The 19,195-nt window shown below is 43.1% G+C and overlaps 1 long non-coding RNA gene across 1 annotated transcript; it reads right to left on the reverse strand.

Annotated features, from left to right (window-relative positions):
• Positions 1-1,960: 1,960 nt before the first annotated feature.
• LOC117508097 lies at positions 1,961-18,451 on the reverse strand. Its single transcript, XR_004559983.1, has 3 exons — positions 18,440-18,451; positions 6,129-6,133; positions 1,961-2,234 (listed from the first exon to the last, which is right to left on the reverse strand). It is a non-coding gene; the product is annotated as an uncharacterized LOC117508097 (long non-coding RNA).
• Between the last annotated feature and the right edge of the window lie 744 nt (positions 18,452-19,195).

Consider the following 19,195-nt stretch of genomic DNA (forward strand, 5'->3'; position numbering starts at 1 on the left):
GGGTCTTGTTTACGAGTGAGAGACGGATGGAGCGTGAGATTGATAGATGGATCGGTGCAGCATCTGCAGTGATGCGGTTGCTGTATTGGACCGTCTTGGTGAAGAGAGAGCTGAGTAGGGGGGCAAAGCTCTCGATTTACCGATCGATCTACGTTGTGATCCTCACCTATGGTCATGAGATTTGTCTCATGACCGAAAGAACGAGATCTCGAGTACAAGCGGTCGAGATGAGTTTCCTCCGCAGGGTGGCTGGGCGCTCCCTTAGAGATAGGGTGAAGAGCTCGGTCACTCAGGAGGCGCTCTGAGTCGAGCCGCTGCTCCTCCATGTCGAAAGGAGTCAGTTGAGGTGGCTCGGGCATCTTTTCCGGATGCCCCCTGGACGCCTCACTGGAGAGGTGTTCCGGGCACGTCCCATTGGGAGGAGGCCCCGGGGAAGACCCAGGACACGCTGGAGGGACTACATCGCTCGGCTGGCTTGGGAATGCCTTGGGGTTCCCCCGGAGGAGCTGGGGGAGGTGTGTGTGCATCGGGAGGTCTGGGCGGCTTTGCTTGAGCTGCTGCCCCCGCGACCAGACTCCGGATAAAGTGGAAGAAAATGGATGGATGGATGGATGGATGGATGGATGGATAGTTATTAACATTGATATCTTGCATTTTACAGAGAACATATGTTGCTGATGATACTGAATTTCAGTTACTGACCATTGACTGTAAACCTTCAATATCCATTGTTTCTCTCTCTCTGGCACACACACACACACACACACACACACACACACACACACACACACACACACACACACACACACACACACACACACACACACACACACACACACACACACACACACACAGTTATCAAATGGGATGTGGACTTTTAACGTGGATGAAATGAAAGCATAGACTGTTCATTATAAAAAATTAAAATGTGTAACAACCTGTGCTTTGAAACAAAAAAAATGCATTAAAAACAGTAATCACACACTGCAACCTCAACAGAAAAAGAAAAATTCACTCACTTCATCTCTGCATCACAGCACAGCTGTGGTCTGCATGTGGTCGAAGCATTTTTGGTTTGAGTCAGAGCAAACAGTTTTTATCTTACCATTATAGGAACTGCAGATGATGCATCTCTGTGTGGACTGTCCTGAGGATGTCATCTTTCCATTCATTCAAGCATTTGTATGTGAAGCCTCTCTTTTGATTAGACTGAAGGTCAAATCATTCTGCAATACTGAGAATTAAGTTACATTCCAGACAAAAATGCCAAGGCGGGCTTTTCAGATTTATCAGTTTTCACAAACTATCGTTCTCAGCCACCAAAAACACTGTTTCCGTGTGGACAAGATGCCAATGTCATACAAAAGTTATGCGGATACACCTAAACCCATTTCTGTGTGGATGTGGCCTAAAGCATGGCATTGTTAGAAGAAAGCGGCAGCAACTTCAACAATGCCAAGCAAGCCTAAGGGAATGACAGGTAACACTGTGATTGGTTTATAGCAGGGGTGGGCAATGAGGGCCGAGACACTGCAGGTTTTCCTTGCAACCAGTTACCTCAGCAGGTGGTTGCTGATGAGCTTCTCCCTTGAACATAAACACCTGATCGTCAATGAAATCAGCTGCTGAGACACCTGATCATGAATGAAATCACCTGCTGAGGTGATTGGTTAAAAGGAAAACCTGCAGTGTCTCGGCCCTTCATGGCACATGATTGCCCACCCCTGGTTTATAGTATTTCATGTTATTCAGAAAATGTTAGCCTGTGACTAAGTACAACCCATTTGCACCCTAGATTGTGTTCACATTTCATGTCAACACTAAAACGAGTTAGACACACCCCAAGTGCAGTTGTGCCACGCGATGCAGACTGTTCACACTCGAATGTGAACAGGGTTGTGTGTGATCAGCCACCATCCACAGGTTAACCTCAGACCAGATGATGATGTCAGTACCTTTTGAAGATACAGGCTGTTGGAATACCTGCTGGGCATTGCTGCCTGACGCACCTCCACCAGTGCACTCTATACAAGTGTGCTCCCCCATACACCTATGGGCAGGAACGGGTCATCAGCTGGGGACCACCAGTCACCGATGTTTCGCTCCTTTAACCCCAGTACATCTCTTGGTGGCGGAGCGATGGCAGGTGTCTTCACCTGCCACCCCCTGCTGATGCCCTAGGTGTTCTGCCCCCACCCCCTATCTCTCCTCCTTAGCCATAGCCAGAAGCTGCCCTTCTCCACCTCCTCTGCTAGCGCCTTGATGGCTTTGCGGCTCCCTGCCCCTGTGCAGCCAATGTCTCGCAACAGACGAACTGTTGAGGAGCCCACGAAGCCCCTACACCCCACCTCAACAGGGGAGGTAATGGCTTTCCAGCCAGCCTCCTGACACTCCGCCGCCAGGTCAGCGTACTTGGATCGCTTACGTTCATTAGCAGCCTCCATCCTCTGTTCCCATGAGACAGTTAGTTCTACCAGCAGAATGGTCTTGTGTGGGACTGACCACAAGATCAAGTCTGGCCGGAGCGATGTTTCCACTATCTCCCTGGGAAACTGGAGCTGCCTCCCCAGATCAACCCTCATAGTCCACTCACCACCGGGTGAGAGGAATCTTGATGTTACTCTCTGGTGGGTGAGTTTGGGGCTCTCCCCAGCTCTTACAAAAGGGATAGAAGGTCTCGCTGGGACAGGAGGTTTGCTGTTGGCCCGTTGTCTGCATGCCTCTGCCACCTCTGCCAGCTTTTTCAACACCAGGTCATGCCGCCACCTGTAGCGGCCTTGAGATAGTGCGGTCTTACAGCCTGAGAGGATATGCTGGAGGCCTGCATTGATGGTGTTGCACAGGGGGCAGCTTTCTTCCGTACCAAACCATAAGTGGAGGTTTCGGGGACAAGGCAGGGTGTCGTAGGTGGCCCTGATAAGGAAGCTGAGTCTGGCCTGGGGGATCTTCCACAGGTCAGCCCATGACATGGGCCTTTCTGTGACGCCTTCCCAAGTCATCCAGCCTCCTTGACAGCTTTGAGCCACCGCTTTGACACGTAGCCAGTCTTGCTCCGTCCTTGCCACCTCTGCCACCACCATGGCTCTTCTTTGTTCCTTGGAGGCCTTGGACCAAAAGATGGGGGCCTCGTCTCTGCCCAACCCTGCTCGACCCTCCTGGACTTGTCCAATGACCTCCCGGTGTTTCAACCTGCTGACGGCCATGTCAACCTCCTCCTGGGCTTTCCACTTCCACCCTGTTCGCACTTGAGAGCCAGTTGCTCTCACTAGCTGGTCAGTGGAATCCCTTATCTCCAGCACCAGTCGGGCCTTTTCCTGCCTGTATCCCTGGCTGATAGATTGAAAAGGCAGTTGCAGCGTGTTCCTCCCGAATAGCCCCACGTCCGAAAGGCATCTCGGCAGTCCCAGCCACTTCTTGATGTACAGGTTTGCTAATCTGTCCATCTTATCTGCCACTGACGAGGGGACTTCACACATTTTCAGCGGCCACATCACCCTTGGATACAGCATGAGTTGGTAGATCCATACTTTGTACTTGCCAGGGAGCTGGCTCTCGCTGATCCTTGCCAAGCCATCAGCAAGCTGCTTCCTCACTGCATCCCCCATCTGCTTGTCGGAGAGGTCTGCCGTATAGGTCCGCCCAAGGCTACGGACGGGTTGGCTAGCCAGCAACGGGATCTCCTCACCACCTGCAACAAAGATGGTGTGGTCACTCCTGACCCCTTTCCTTAGGGACAGGCTACGTGACTTCGCAGGTTTGATTTTCATTCTTGCCCAGCCAGCTCAGTAGTTAAGCTGTAATGAGTGTTTGTGCTCATATTGTACAACTCTATCTACAAATTGTCTCTACTTTAAAAATAAATTATTTTCTTTTGGAATATGTTTTCATTTTCAGTTTCCCATCATTTTTGTTGTGTTCTTGACATTTCTGAATCATCTTTTCAGCTTTTCATTTTGCTGAAAGATGTCTCACTGGACCTTTTACAGCAATTTGGAAAATCCATTTTGAAGCGAGTAAGTGCCTTATTTTGAGGTGGAGAGAGAAAGGAGGAGAGGCATGGTGCAGTGGAGGATAATTTCATTGTCTTGTCCTATAATTTTCCATTTAAGTGAAGGAAATACTTTATTATATTTATTTATTTACTTTGGGAAAAGGGGGTGGGAGATGATTCATAACAGTATCAAGAGATAACGGAGGAGGAATCAAATATGGTTCCATGTCACCCAAAGATAAACTGGAAGCTTTAGCAAAACAGCAAATGCTATGAATACTACGAAGTTTTTCCATATGTACAATATTAATATATTTGCCACCAAGCTTGAATCACAAAAGTGTTTTAGGGATTGTTTTACACCAACTAAATATTTTGTATCTTAAATAAAAGTTCCTCCTACTACGTATGACTTGTTCAACAATTAACTGAATGACGTTGTAAGGAAATACCAAATAGAACCAATAACCATAACCTAATTAAAATCAAACAGTTTTCTGAAAATAAATACACTGCAAGGTGTATTTAAACATTGTGTGAAATGAGTCATAATGCAACTTGGCTTGAAATTTGTCTCTAGCTGTTTTTTTTTTTTTGTTTTTGTTTTCTTAACCAAAGTTTGAAATTGCTTTATACTATAAGATTATTACAAGTTGATCATAACCCCACAGCGCATACAGCCAGGGACATGTCAGTGTCTCGGCTGTAAACCTTCTTTTTAGTGCTGTTCCATTTTCATTTGCTTGGTTTGATTACAGGCATGTCCTTCAGGCTATCTCGCTGTGCCCTTGGACAATATACTTCATCTGCTACATCCCAGTTGTTTATCATTTTATTTGCAGACAGAACACTATCATGGATAGATTCACTGAGGACAGGTCTCACAGGCACACATTTTAGCTAGCTTTATCAGGTCACAACTTTTTCTGTCTCAGTCCAAAACGTCATCAGCCAGTGCAAACAGTGCACATGGAGTGCCACATGGATCAGTTTGGGGCCCACTCTACAACTGCAGCACTTTTGCTGTCAGCTCCTCCCACAACCAAAGAATAAAACTAGAGCATCGCACTCATAGAGCGGAAACCTCCAACAACACTAATTTCCAATTCCAAAAATTTTTACCTTGGAAAAAAAAAATTAGGGTCAAAGTCCTGTTAGAAGTGGCTTTTCATAAGCTAAGTAGTAATACAAAATATAGATCAAAAGTGCTTTTCAATGTTAAAATCAAATATCTGCAAAATACGCAATACAGATCAGATGTGGATCAAACTTAGTTTATTCATTGATGGTGTCAGTTTGCACTTCATTGTCACAAATGAGAGCAACTGAGGCACTTTTGATTGATATATAATGCAAAATGTACAAAATAGGCTTTTCAATATTAAATTCAACAATTCCACAAAATCCACAATCCGGATGAGATCCAGATCAAACTTTGTCAGGTGATTTTGAGTGCCAGTCTGCACTTTCAAATATGAGAGTGATTGGGGCACATTTGATAAAGATATAATGTAAAAAATATACATTAAATGGGGGTTTCAATGTTAAATTTAAATGGCCAGAAAATCTGTCATCTGGATCAGATCCAGATAAACTTTGTCAGTCGATAAAGGACACCAACCTACATAATGCTCTCAAATTTGAAAAAAATTGATCTTTTTTGACAGATTTATAAATTGTTTGAAAATTTGATCAATGTTAAAGATAGGGATTTTTCCAAGATTTTTCCTGACTTTGACCTTTGACCCATGACCTTGAAAATTGACTCAGTTCTTGCTTATTAGGATATGAATCCTCTGGAAAAATTATAATGATATATGAAAAATTGTGGGCTCCAGGCTGTTCACAAACAAACAAACAACCAAACAAACAGCAGCAAAAGCATAACCTCCTCTAACTTTGTTGGCAGAGATAATAAAAATTAATTGATCAATTACACCTAGTACATACAGCCATTACGAGCGTTAGAACAATAAGGAGCTACTACTGTTTTGCCTGTGGGGAAGCGTTTATAAAATAGGTAGCTGGCATTTTTCAAGAGTGGCAATAAATTGTGCAAAGTTTCTAGAATGAGTTGGAATGACGTGTGAGTCTAGAATGTTTTGCAACCTTAGACTGCAAGTTTTTTGAAGAAGACCTCAACTCTTGTATTTCCTGTTATTTGCATAATTTTTAATGTTAATTTACTGTCTTAATGCATTTATTATTTAGGTTCTTGTTATCATATACACACTACTATTATAATTATCATCAGTATTATTATATTATCATTATTATTATTATTGTTATTATTATTATTTTATTATGACTTGTATTTTGTCATTTGATTTTTAGATGGACCACAATGGAAATAAGTGTTTTCTCTTTTTAACCTATTTACAATTATATTATGTACTTACATTGAACGTACTAAATAAAATCACGCACGCACACACACACACACACACACACACACACTTTTATTATACAGATGATTTACTGCTCCCTGCTGGATTGGCGTGTAAGTCCAGAATATAAATATCAATGTCCGTTGTTCATTGTTGTTATCTATTATATGTAGTTTCTCTAAAAATATTAATCCTATCAACGTTCAGTTTTGGCGCCGTTCATCCTTAACCCAAAATACATAAGCATACCAAACAGCAAATGTCAGCTCTCCACAGTTTGTGCATCTTCAGAATTGCACGCACGCAGGCACGGCTTCTTGTCTTTTCTGCAGTCTGCTGTAAGCAAGTTCTTTTCATTTGACAAACAGAGGCAGTGGTGGAAGACCTTAAAAGCAATACACATTTCACTCATGTTACCAACATGACACTTAAGTCACTCATGGTAACATGCACACATACACGCAGAGAGAGCTTTTTTCTGTGTTTTGCTACAAGCAGGTGCTTCTATTTTTAGACATGCACAAACAGATGATGGTGGAAGACATCAAAAGTAATAGACTTTTTGCTCATGGTAACGGCAACATGACACTTAACTAAACTGACTAAACCAACTGAACTACAAAAACACAAATCAATAGCACTAACAACATATAAACCACAATAACGACATTTAAAACCTAAAAACCCTGAACTCACATGGTGCATTACATCACAATATCCATTGTTTACTGGTTAGCTAAAATCAGTAATTTCTCAAAAACAAAAAAAATGGTCCCATCGACTTTCTGTTTTTGCAGAGTTCATTCTTGACCCAAAATGCATACGCATACCAAATGGGAAATGTCAGTTCACCCAGGTTTTTGTGTAATTGAAGCCTTATGCGCACATGCACACAGAGGCCGCTTAATTATTATAATAAAGAAGAAGATGGGTGCTGGTAGTTCACGGCTCCTTGTTTTTTGGGTAAAATTCAGCACTGGATGACTTAATAACCTAAATAGTGAAGTCATATGGTGCCTCACGGGTGCCTTTAATTAACAGTAATACAGTCTTTATCAGGCAAATTATGATTTTTACACTGTGATCCCACAATTGATATGCAAATCAGATTACTGTTGCTATGGCAATTGTTCCCCTCAGTTGGCCTGACCATATGTCAGCTTTGATAGTTTGGACCCAAGGCCCTTGGATATATAGTGGCAAATATTCATCCATATGGTGTTCTCTACTGTCCCACACCAACACTTTGTTCGGGCACTTAGTGGATAATAAAAGTACTGACATCTGTCCTCCTCTGAAAATTCTGCAGTTAGTCGGAAGATGGATTCTCAGATTTCAAACTTGTCTAGAAGTCTATTAATGACTCTGACTGTGACATTGATATGCTCAGAGGAAGTGTTCGTGGAAGTTGTCAGATCCACACAATCTCTGCTGCTTGGTGGTGGTTGGGGGAGAACGTCAAAGATTGACAGTTAAGCTGCTTTTTGCAGCTTTAGACCCAAACTCTGGAACAGTCTCCTCCAAGAGATCTAAGAAATGCAGCAAGAACTGGTGCATATAGTGCCAGCTAAAAACTTTTAGTCTGAAGTTTTCCTTCAAGTCGTCATGACTATTTTAAGCCATGTTTGCTACTTTATGCCATTTTTTCATGACTTTCTTATTTTCCTTTTAACATTTATATGCATGAGTGTGCATTCAACCTTTAATGTTTGCTGATATAATTTTAAAATGTGTTCCTATAGTCATTTTTTTTCCATTTCATTATGAAACACTACCTCCACCACAGAGTGCATCAATCAATCAATCAATTTTTTTTTTATATAGCGCCAAATCACAACAAACAGTTGCCCCAAGGCGCTTTATATTGTAAGGCAAGGCCATACAATAATTATGTAAAACCCCAACGGTCAAAACGACCCCCTGTGAGCAAGCACTTGGCTACAGTGGGAAGGAAAAACTCCCTTTTAACAGGAAGAAACCTCCAGCAGAACCAGGCTCAGGGAGGGGCAGTCTTCTGCTGGGACTGGTTGGGGCTGAGGGAGAGAACCAGGAAAAAGACATGCTGTGGAGGGGAGCAGAGATCGATCACTAATGATTAAATGCAGAGTGGTGCATACAGAGCAAAAAGAGAAAGAAACAGTGCATCATGGGAACCCCCCAGCAGTCTACGTCTATAGCAGCATAACTAAGGGATGGTTCAGGGTCACCTGATCCAGCCCTAACTATAAGCTTTAGCAAAAAGGAAAGTTTTAAGCCTAATCTTAAAAGTAGAGAGGGTGTCTGTCTCCCTGATCTGAATTGGGAGCTGGTTCCACAGGAGAGGAGCCTGAAAGCTGAAGGCTCTGCCTCCCATTCTACTCTTACAAACCCTAGGAACTACAAGTAAGCCTGCAGTCTGAGAGCGAAGCGCTCTATTGGGGTGATATGGTACTACGAGGTCCCTAAGATAAGATGGGACATGATTATTCAAAACCTTATAAGTAAGAAGAAGAATTTTAAATTCTATTCTAGAATTAACAGGAAGCCAATGAAGAGAGGCCAATATGGGTGAGATATGCTCTCTCCTTCTAGTCCCCGTCAGTACTCTAGCTGCAGCATTTTGAATTAACTGAAGGCTTTTTAGGGAACTTTTAGGACAACCTGATAATAATGAATTACAGTAGTCCAGCCTAGAGGAAATAAATGCATGAATTAGTTTTTCAGCATCACTCTGAGACAAGACCTTTCTGATTTTAGAGATATTGCGTAAATGCAAAAAAGCAGTCCTACATATTTGTTTAATATGCGCTTTGAATGACATATCCTGATCAAAAATGACTCCAAGATTTCTCACAGTATTACTAGAGGTCAGGGTAATGCCATCCAGAGTAAGGATCTGGTTAGACACCATGTTTCTAAGATTTGTGGGGCCAAGTACAATAACTTCAGTTTTATCTGAGTTTAAAAGCAGGAAATTAGAGGTCATCCATGTCTTTATGTCTGTAAGACAATCCTGCAGTTTAGCTAATTGGTGTGTGTCCTCTGGCTTCATGGATAGATAAAGCTGGGTATCATCTGCGTAACAATGAAAATTTAAGCAATACCGTCTAATAATACTGCCTAAGGGAAGCATGTATAAAGTGAATAAAATTGGTCCTAGCACAGAACCTTGTGGAACTCCATAATTAACTTTAGTCTGTGAAGACGATTCCCCATTTACATGAACAAATTGTAATCTATTAGACAAATATGATTCAAACCACCGCAGCGCAGTGCCTTTAATACCTATGGCATGCTCTAATCTCTAATAAAATTTTATGGTCAACAGTATCAAAAGCAGCACTGAGGTCTAACAGAACAAGCACAGAGATGAGTCCACTGTCCGAGGCCATAAGAAGATCATTTGTAACCTTCACTAATGCTGTTTCTGTACTATGATGAATTCTAAAACCTGACTGAAACTCTTCAAATAGACCATTCCTCTGCAGATGATCAGTTAGCTGTTTTACAACTACCCTTTCAAGAATTTTTGAGAGAAAAGGAAGGTTGGAGATTGGCCTATAATTAGCTAAGATAGCTGGGTCAAGTGATGGCTTTTTAAGTAATGGTTTAATTACTGCCACCTTAAAAGCCTGTGGTACATAGCCAACTAACAAAGATAGATTGATCATATTTAAGATCGAAGCATTAAATAATGGTAGGGCTGCCTTGAGCAGCCTGGTAGGAATGGGGTCTAATAAACATGTTGATGGTTTGGATGAAGTAACTAATGAAAATAACTCAGAACAATCGAAGAGAAAGAGTCTAACCAAATACCGGCATCACTGAAAGCAGCCAAAGATAACGATACGTCTTTGGGATGGTTATGAGTAATTTTTTCTCTAATAGTTAAAATTTTGTTAGCAAAGAAAGTCATGAAGTCATTACTAGTTAAAGTTAATGGAATACTCAGCTCAATAGAGCTCTGACTCTTTGTCAGCCTGTGCTGAAAAGAAACCTGGGGTTGTTCTTATTTTCTTCAATTAGTGATGAGTAGAAAGATGTCCTAGCTTTACGGAGGGCTTTTTTATAGAGCAACAGACTCTTTTTCCAGGCTAAGTGCATGTGATCAGTGGTATCTGTCTGTCAGCCGGATGTATCTGAGATAGTTATCACCACATTTCAATGACGTTTTGTGGAGGTGTGGACCTTGTGTCATATTAAAAGTCACTTGATTTTTTTTTATTTTTGGTGATAATTGTACACATATTACATAGTCAGCTGACAACAAGTCCAAACAACACACACACACACAAATGTAACCTGGTATATGTGTTTCAGTGCAGCAATGAGCAATGAGCTCTACTTTGGAGAACCCAAACAGTCACACAGCAATGATCGGCTCAACACAGGCGGGCCAGTTCCTGACGTCAGAACTCAGCCGTCTACCTGCATCTAAAGGAAAAAGGACACACCTCTGACGATAACAATGTTCATATTTTAGGGCCCTTCACACATAGTGCGAAGTTTGGATGAAGTGCACACTTAGTTCTCATGACGCAGGAATCGTGTGCAAACCGTGGAATGTCGTCCCTGTCGCCAACGCCTCGTACACCTGTTTGCGCACACAAGGGCCTGAAACACAAAGTGTACACTGTGCGAACCCTTATCACACCCTCTCGCGGCAGGTGCCGGCCAACTACCAGATGACGCGCACAAACACCTAACACCGCTCGATTGGCACTTAGAAAATGTGTGGCCAGTCACACTCTTGGCACAACAACAGACTACAGACAATCGCTGTCATACTGCTGTGAAATTTGTCTAAGTTCCCCTCGAGTGTGACTTTGCAAACACACACACTGACACGTGGGTGTGTGCGCTCCACTCACGGGAGGTGTGGCTTCCAACAGAAGCAGCTGTGGTGATCTGTCATTCTGGACATTCCAGCTACACAACACCTACTGTGTTTGGACATACATGGACTAACAACTGTCCACTGTGATGTGCGTGTGTCTGATTGCTGTATTTACGTGGATATAAATAAAAACATATACTGCCGTGGTAGCGACAAGCTGCAGCAAGCGAGCGCGCACACGGAGCGGACACTGACAGCCCCCCAGGTTGAAACAGATCATCAGATCAGAACACACAGTGGGCGATCTGACTGTCTCGTCACCCATGTGAGCTTTGTTCCACATGACATGGTGTCTGTTTTGTGGTGCGCCGTCCACAAGACATGCGTGTCAGGCAGAACATGCGCATGGCCGACTGGATGCAGCTGACCAGTAAATGTAGACATGATCAGACCCATGGTCATGACTGTATGTCTGTAACCATGGGTCATCACCAGAGGAACAGACAGATTATATTTGTATTGGTTGCTAGATAAATGTGGTGTTTTTATATGGTGTGGGATTTTAATTGTTTTTAGTAATACTTTCATGTCCTTCCTGATATGAGGCAGCTTTTCGCAGCTTTCAAAGAACAGCTCTGTAGCTCAGTGGTAAAGTCTGACTGGGGATCAGAGGTTTTGAAAGGCATGAGTTTGCATCCCGGATGGTGTTTTTTTGTTTTTTTTTCACATAAGCGGCGCGATGTGGTTTACAGGTACCGGCTGGTTTTTATTTTTTTATTTATTCCACATGAGCGACACAATGTGGTTCCATGTGTATCGGCTGGTTTTAATTTTTTTTATTTATACCACATAAGCGGCACCATGTGCTGCACCTGGCACTGTTCCTGGTTGACGGACACCGGCACATGCGCAAACTCTCGCACTGGGTTCGTGCATGCCTGCCCGTTGACGCGATGTTTTGTATGCTAATTTTGAACTGTTTCACGCTGTTTCGCCGTTTTCATCCAAACTTCGCACTATGTGTGAAGGGGCCCTAAGAAAGGGGAGATTGGTGGTTTGAAAGAGGTGTCAAGGAAGCCATATTTTTTAAAGTGATGAAACCTTCTCTAAACAGAGGTGGGGGGGGACTGAGATACCACCTTTCTCTCACCTATAATTCTATCCTTTCGTCAATACCACAGAAACCCAATGATCACCCTCACTTCTCCTCAGATGGAACTAAGAACAAAAGCATGACCTCCAGTGACCAACAGCTCTGAGTGACTTTCATCACATCGCTGTAACTTCCCAACAGAGGCTAAATATTTGAGTCACTGACTGCTCCAACAAGAACTGATGAAGCCTTTCTGGGATGGAGAGTGAAATGTCTTCAAGCAACTAAATAAGTCCAGTTGACCTGCATCAGTCTACTTGAATAACTGATTATATTACCCATTTTTACATATTATGTATCTATTAATAGCCAAGTGGCCTCTGTGTATGTGTATGCGTGTGTGTGTGTGTGTGTGTGTGTGTGTGTGTCTACTTTCCATCACGGAGAAACTGGGAGAGCTGACATTTGCTGTGTGGTATGCTTATGTATTTTATATTATGAGTGATGCCAAAACAGAACGTTGATTGGACTACTATTTTTGGAGAAACTACGAATATTAGCTAATAACACTGAACAATGGACATTGATAATTACATTCTGGACTCACACCATTCCAGCAGGGGGCGGTAAATCATCTATATATTAAAAGCGAAGTGGCGTCTGTGTACATGTATGCCTGCATGCGTGCGTGCGTGTACCTACCTTCAATGACGGAGAAACTGGGGAGAGCTGACATTTGCTGTTTGATATGCTTAGGTATTTTGTGTCAAGGATGAATGCCGCCAAAACGGAACATTGATAGGACTAATATTTTTGAAGAAACTGGGGATATTGAGTGAGAACAGGGAACAATGGATGTTATTAAATTCTAGATTCACACGACATTCACCCTATTGACATCTCCCATTATCCCTTGCTTCCCAGAGAGGTGCTGCAATCAAAACAACATGGAGAAACCACATGATGACAATTGCAAATTAACATTATACTACCAAAAAGTAAATTTTATGCCTTTCATAATATTTATACGAAACTGCATGCATGAGACCCCTGAACACTTGCTAAAAAAAATATTCCAAATATTCCATATCTGCTACCTTCAACCCGTGTGGAACTTCATAAACGGAAACTGAATTTCAGACATTTTATATATCTTACTCTGGAACAAAGAGAGCAAACTTCACTTTCCCCCACAAAGACAAGAATAGGATGAGATTGTGGCTCAAGGCAATTCCCATTGTAAATAACGGTGAAATCATTTGAGATTCTCCCGTGTTTACATAATACAAACACAATAACAATGTCTAAAAACCTAGATAATATATTCACAAGAGTTTTAGGCATAATAGAAAAAAGTTTACCTTACGATGTTGATGCCATTGTCCGTGTGCAGCAGTTAAATTGCAGCGTTAACGTCACCATGTTGTTGATTCCTCGCTATCCTGCCAACTCTGAGATTTTGCGAGATTTGCACAAGAACTGAAACCTCATTATGGCAAATTCCAGCAGGGGGCAGTAAAGCATCATCATGCATGTGCGTAACTTCGATCACTGAGAAAATCGGCTGACATTTGCCATTTGGTATGCTTATGTAATTTGGGTCAACCCAGAGCCTGTGGGTTCCCACAGGCAACACGTTAGTTCTTAACTAAATGTGTGTGCATTTTGTTTGTCAAATTGTCTTATATTCAGTAAAGTATGAATACAAAGTACAAAGGTGATTATCAACCAATTTTTGTTTGGCTTTTATGCATTTCCAGTGATTACACTATCCTGAAATAAAGACAGCGAAAACACCTTCCTAATGTATGTGACTGCATCCCCCACACCACAAAACCACCTCGAGTCCTGGATGGCAACCACCCAGGCAGACAACCAGACCATTCCCATCGATTGAAAGTAAACATCTCTATGATGCAGCCAGGTGAAGCGTAGGCCTCGACTTGGCCTTCTCAACCTGTTGGAGTCTTCAACACTGAAGCACCTATGTGCTGGTTCATGACCAGAGACAGGAGCCACATGGCCAAAATGGCACGAAATTCATTCATAAATACACAAACTCTTGGATCACTCATATTCTGTTGCAGAAACACCCTTTTATATTATTGTTTTAAATTCTTCATCAGATCTGTTGGATAATGGTGTGTTGACCTTGTGTGAAAATACAGTAGTGTTCAGACTAATAGTAGTGCTATGTGACTGAAAAGATTAATCCAGGTTTTGAGTATATTTCTTATTGTTACATGGGAAACAAGGTACCAGTAGATTCAGTAGATTCTCAGAAATCCAACAAGACCAAGCATTCATGATATGCACACTCTTAAGGGTATGAAATTGGGCTATTAGTAAAAAAAAAAGTAGAAAAGGGGGTGTTCACAATAATAGTACATAGTGTGGCATTCAGTCAGTGAGTTCATCAATTTTGTGTAACAAACAGGTGTGAATCAGGTGTCCCCTATTTAAGGATGAAGCCAGCCCCTGTTGAACATGCTTTTCTCCTTGAAAGCCTGAGGAAAATGGGACGTTCAAGACATTGTTCAGAAGAACAGCGTAGTTTGATTAAAAAGTTGATTGGAGAGGGGAAAACATATACGCAGGTGCAAAAAATTATAGGCTGTTCATCTACAATGATCTCCAATGCTTTAAAGTGGACAAAAAAAACAGAGACGCGTGGAAGAAAATGGAAAACAACCATCAAAATGGATAGAAGAATAACCAGAATGGCAAAGGCTCGCCCATTGATCAGCTCCAGGATGATCAAAGACAGTCTGGAGTTACCTGTAAGTGCTGTGACAGTTAGAAGACGCCTGTGTGAAGGTAATTTATTTGCAAGAATCCCCTGTAAAGTCCCTCTGTTAAATAAAAGACGTACAGAAGAGGTTACAATTTGCCAAAGAACACATCAACTGGCCTAAAGAGAAATGGAGGAATATTTTGTGGACTGATGAGAGTAAAATTGTTCTTTTTGGGTCCAAGGGCCGCAGACAGTTTGTGAGAGGACCCCCAAACTCTGAATTCAAGCCACAGTTCACAGTGAAGACAGTGATATATATATATATATATATATATATATATATATATATATATATATATATATTAATATATATATACTATATATATACTATATATATATATATATATATATATATATATATGGACAGGGAGGCGCGTCTGTTCACAGCAGCTGCTGTTGTCATCTGTGCTCCTGGACATCCCAGTTGGAGAACATGTACCGTGTTTTGAAGGAAATTAAATTACAACATTCCTCCGTGAGGTGCGTGTCTCTGCCTGCTGTCCTTACGTGGAAATACATAAAACATCTTTCGCTTTTGCACCAGGCTGCAGCGGCCGCACACAGCGCACCTCGTCCAAGTCCTTGTTGATTTCAGGCATTTTTCCGCAGCATTTACAGGCCAGCGATAGTAGCGCAGTGGTAAAGTTTCTGGCTGGCAATCAGAGCTTTTGTAAATTGCAGGTTTGAATCCCGTGAGTAGCATGTATTTTTCTTTTTTTTTCACAGCAGCTACACAATGTGGTCACACATGCTGCAGCTGCACTGTCGCAGTGGGTTCGTTCACACCTAGTCATCAGCTCAATGTTTTCGTGGTTTGCTCATACGAGCTGTTCCGCTGTGATTCGCCCTGATTTGTACTTATTCGTACTGTGTGTGAAGGGGCCCTTAAGGGTGTCCATGTTATTAATTTATGCTATTAATTTTGGGTCAACGATGAACGGAACTTTGATTGGACTACTATTTTGAGACAAACTACGGATATTAGCTAACAACACTGAACAATGGATGTTGATAATTACATTCTGGATGCCATTCCAGCAGGCGGCGGTAAATCATCTATATATTAAAAGTGAAGAGGAATCTGTGCTATTAGTTTATGCACTATTTAATAATTTATACAGATACTGAACACCACTAATAAATGATTACTATATAGCGCATGCACATGCAAGGTGTTGTTCGGACGTAATTCACCAAGTCAGTGCCCCACTCTAGGTTAAACCTGTTCACATGTAAATGTTAGCCACTTACAATTACATTGTGTTTCCTGCCTTACACATGTTGATGAGCCAAACCTGCATATGTTAAACCTGTTCGCACGTAAATGTCCACCACTCAAGGTTACACTACACTCCTCGCCTGGCATGTTAATGAGCCAAGATGTTGGGAAAGTGTAGTGACACGGACCCACAACAGGGGGCGTAAATGAATGGACAATAGAGGGAGTTAAATTAGAACACTTTACTGTGTGAATGTCACAACCACACACAGCAGATTACAGAATAAATACAAGTCAATTAATGAAGGTGTCGTGTGGGCAGGCTCGACGATAGGAGACACCCGTCTGGAGATGAACCGGAACCACACGATTCCCACCGCCACCGAACCCGAAGGATACTGGAGCCGCCAAGTCCCGAAGTCCCCAGGTGGCCACCGTCTCAGCGTGTCGGATCTGGTACTGCTGGCAGAGAACAAAGACAGTCAAGTGTGGGTGTGTGTACACCCCGTAACAATAACGGTGGGAATTCCACCTCCACCTTTAACACACACTCGTGCAGCGTCTGTTTAACCACTTATCTGACGGGAAGTAGGACGAAACAGTCGCGACCCACGCCTGTCCTCTGGTTGACAGCTGCAACACAATAGCTCTTGGAATCACTTAATGCTGGCAGAGAAAGTTACCTCTCACAGAAGTCGATATCTCGGCGATGTGGTGGAGGTGTCATCCTGCTTTTATCCAGGGTGAGATGCAGATGATCGGTGACAGCTGTCATAGTTGATGAGTGACAGCTGTCACCTCAGCTGTTCCTGTAGGCGGCAGCGCCCTCTCGTGCCTGAAGCCCGCACTTCAGGCAGGGCACCCTCTGGTGGTGGGCCAGCAGTACCTCCTCTTCTGGCGGCCCACACAACACAAGAAGCACATCTGTTTTCCCGGCAGGTGCCTTGCCGGGTGATATACTATTGATTGTTTCCAAGAATGCTTCAATAATGTATATGCAAACTTTGATCACTCACTGCATTGTGTCAAGCGCTGACAACCGTCTGTACCTGCTGTTTATGTAATCAGCCGGCGCGACCCTTTGTGTTTCACTGCCAAGCCCCCTGCAAGGTATGAAGCTGGGCTGAACCCTATATAAGTTTGTGTGCCTGGAAAGTTTTCAGTTTTTTAATTTTGTGTGAATAAAGGACACACCATGTGCATTAGACTGCAGACATCGTCTCTCTTCGTTTTGTCTGACTCAATTTCTACACGGGTGACCCAGTCATCTGCTTTTCAGCATGTTTGAAGAGCATTCCAACGTAGCCAGGACTGCAAATGCAGTGTCATTGAAACTCCTAGAGTTTTGGGAGTCGTCTGCTGCGGCCTGGTTCGCCCAAACCGAGGTGCAATTTGCACTGTGGGACATCACCACGGACGATACGAGGTACTATTACATCGCGTTGGCCCTCAGCAGCTCGTGGCAACAAGACTGGTCACTGTCCTGCAGAATCCCTGGCAGTGGATAAATACGAGGTCTGTTAGAAAAGTATCAGACCTTTTTATTTTTTCAAAAACCATATGGATTTGAATCACGTGTGATTGCATCAGACAAGCTTGAACCTTCGTGCGCATGCGTGAGTTTTTTCACGCCTGTCGGTTGCGTCATTCGCCTGTGAGCAGGCTTTGTGTGAGCACTGGTCCACCCTCTCGTCGTTTTTTTATTGCGAATAAATGTCTGAATGATTTGGAGCTTTGCTGCATCAATTTTTTTCCAGAAACTGTGAGAGACCTCCAGGTGGACACCGTTCGGAAAATTAATATGGCTTTCAGGAACGATTTTATGGGGATTATACAGATTAAGGAGTGTTACTGCCGCTTTAAGGATGGCCCACAACTGCTGAGAGCGTGACGTGCTCCTAGCGCCGATCGACAGGCTCACACCCCGCTGAAACAACCAGATCATTTCCAACGTGAAGGCTTTGTTGATCTGTGACCTCGTCTGACTTTCACAAAAAGGCAGAAGGTGTGGACATCAGCACTTTTTCAGCACATTCCACTGTTACAGGAGTTTTTTTCATGGAAAGAAAAGCGGAGGGACACACCACGGAGCCGTTCATTACGCGGGACAAAACCACCTCGGTGTTGGTCTCACAGGACGGCTTTCAGGTGGATATCAGATGGATTCCGGTTGCTTTTCAGTCGTGTGATTATCCGATTGTGATTGTGCATGAGCTGGACATGCCCCAACATGTCCTGTGAGGCTTCATCACGGCGTTGCTTTGCGCGTCGCGGTGGAGCCGCTCCTCTTTCCATGACAAAAACTCCTGTAACAGTGGAATGTGCCGTTCATTTCTAAACTGGACGCTGTCTTGATCCGGTATGTCGTCTGACTAGCACAGGAATTGTGAAAAGACGTGGACATCAGCACTTTTTCAGCACATTGAGACAGACGTGCGGAGGAGTTCCGCGCGTCGCGGTGGAGCCGCATGGCACAAAGCAACGATGTTGGAAATGATCTGGTTTTTTGAGCATGTCGATCGGTGCTGGGAGCGCGGTGCGCTCTCAGCAGTTGTGGGCCGTCCTTAAAGCGGCAGTAACACTCCTTAATCTGTATAATCCGCATAAAATCGTCCCTGAAAGCCATATTAATTTTCCGAACGGTGTCCACCTGGAGGTCTCTCACAGTTTCTGGAAAAAAAAATGATGCAGCAAAGCTCCAAATCGTTCAGACATTTATTCACAATAAAAAAACGACGAGAGGGGTGGACCAGTGCTCACACAAAGCCTGCTCACAGGCGAATGACGCAACCGACAGGCGTGAAAAAACTCACGCATGCGCACGAAGGTTCAGGCTTGTCTGATGCAATCACACGTGATTCGAATCCATATGGTTTTTGAAAAAAATAAGGTCCG

Source organism: Thalassophryne amazonica, chromosome 4 (genome assembly GCF_902500255.1).
Source record: "Thalassophryne amazonica chromosome 4, fThaAma1.1, whole genome shotgun sequence".
Taxonomy (NCBI): domain Eukaryota; kingdom Metazoa; phylum Chordata; class Actinopteri; order Batrachoidiformes; family Batrachoididae; genus Thalassophryne; species Thalassophryne amazonica.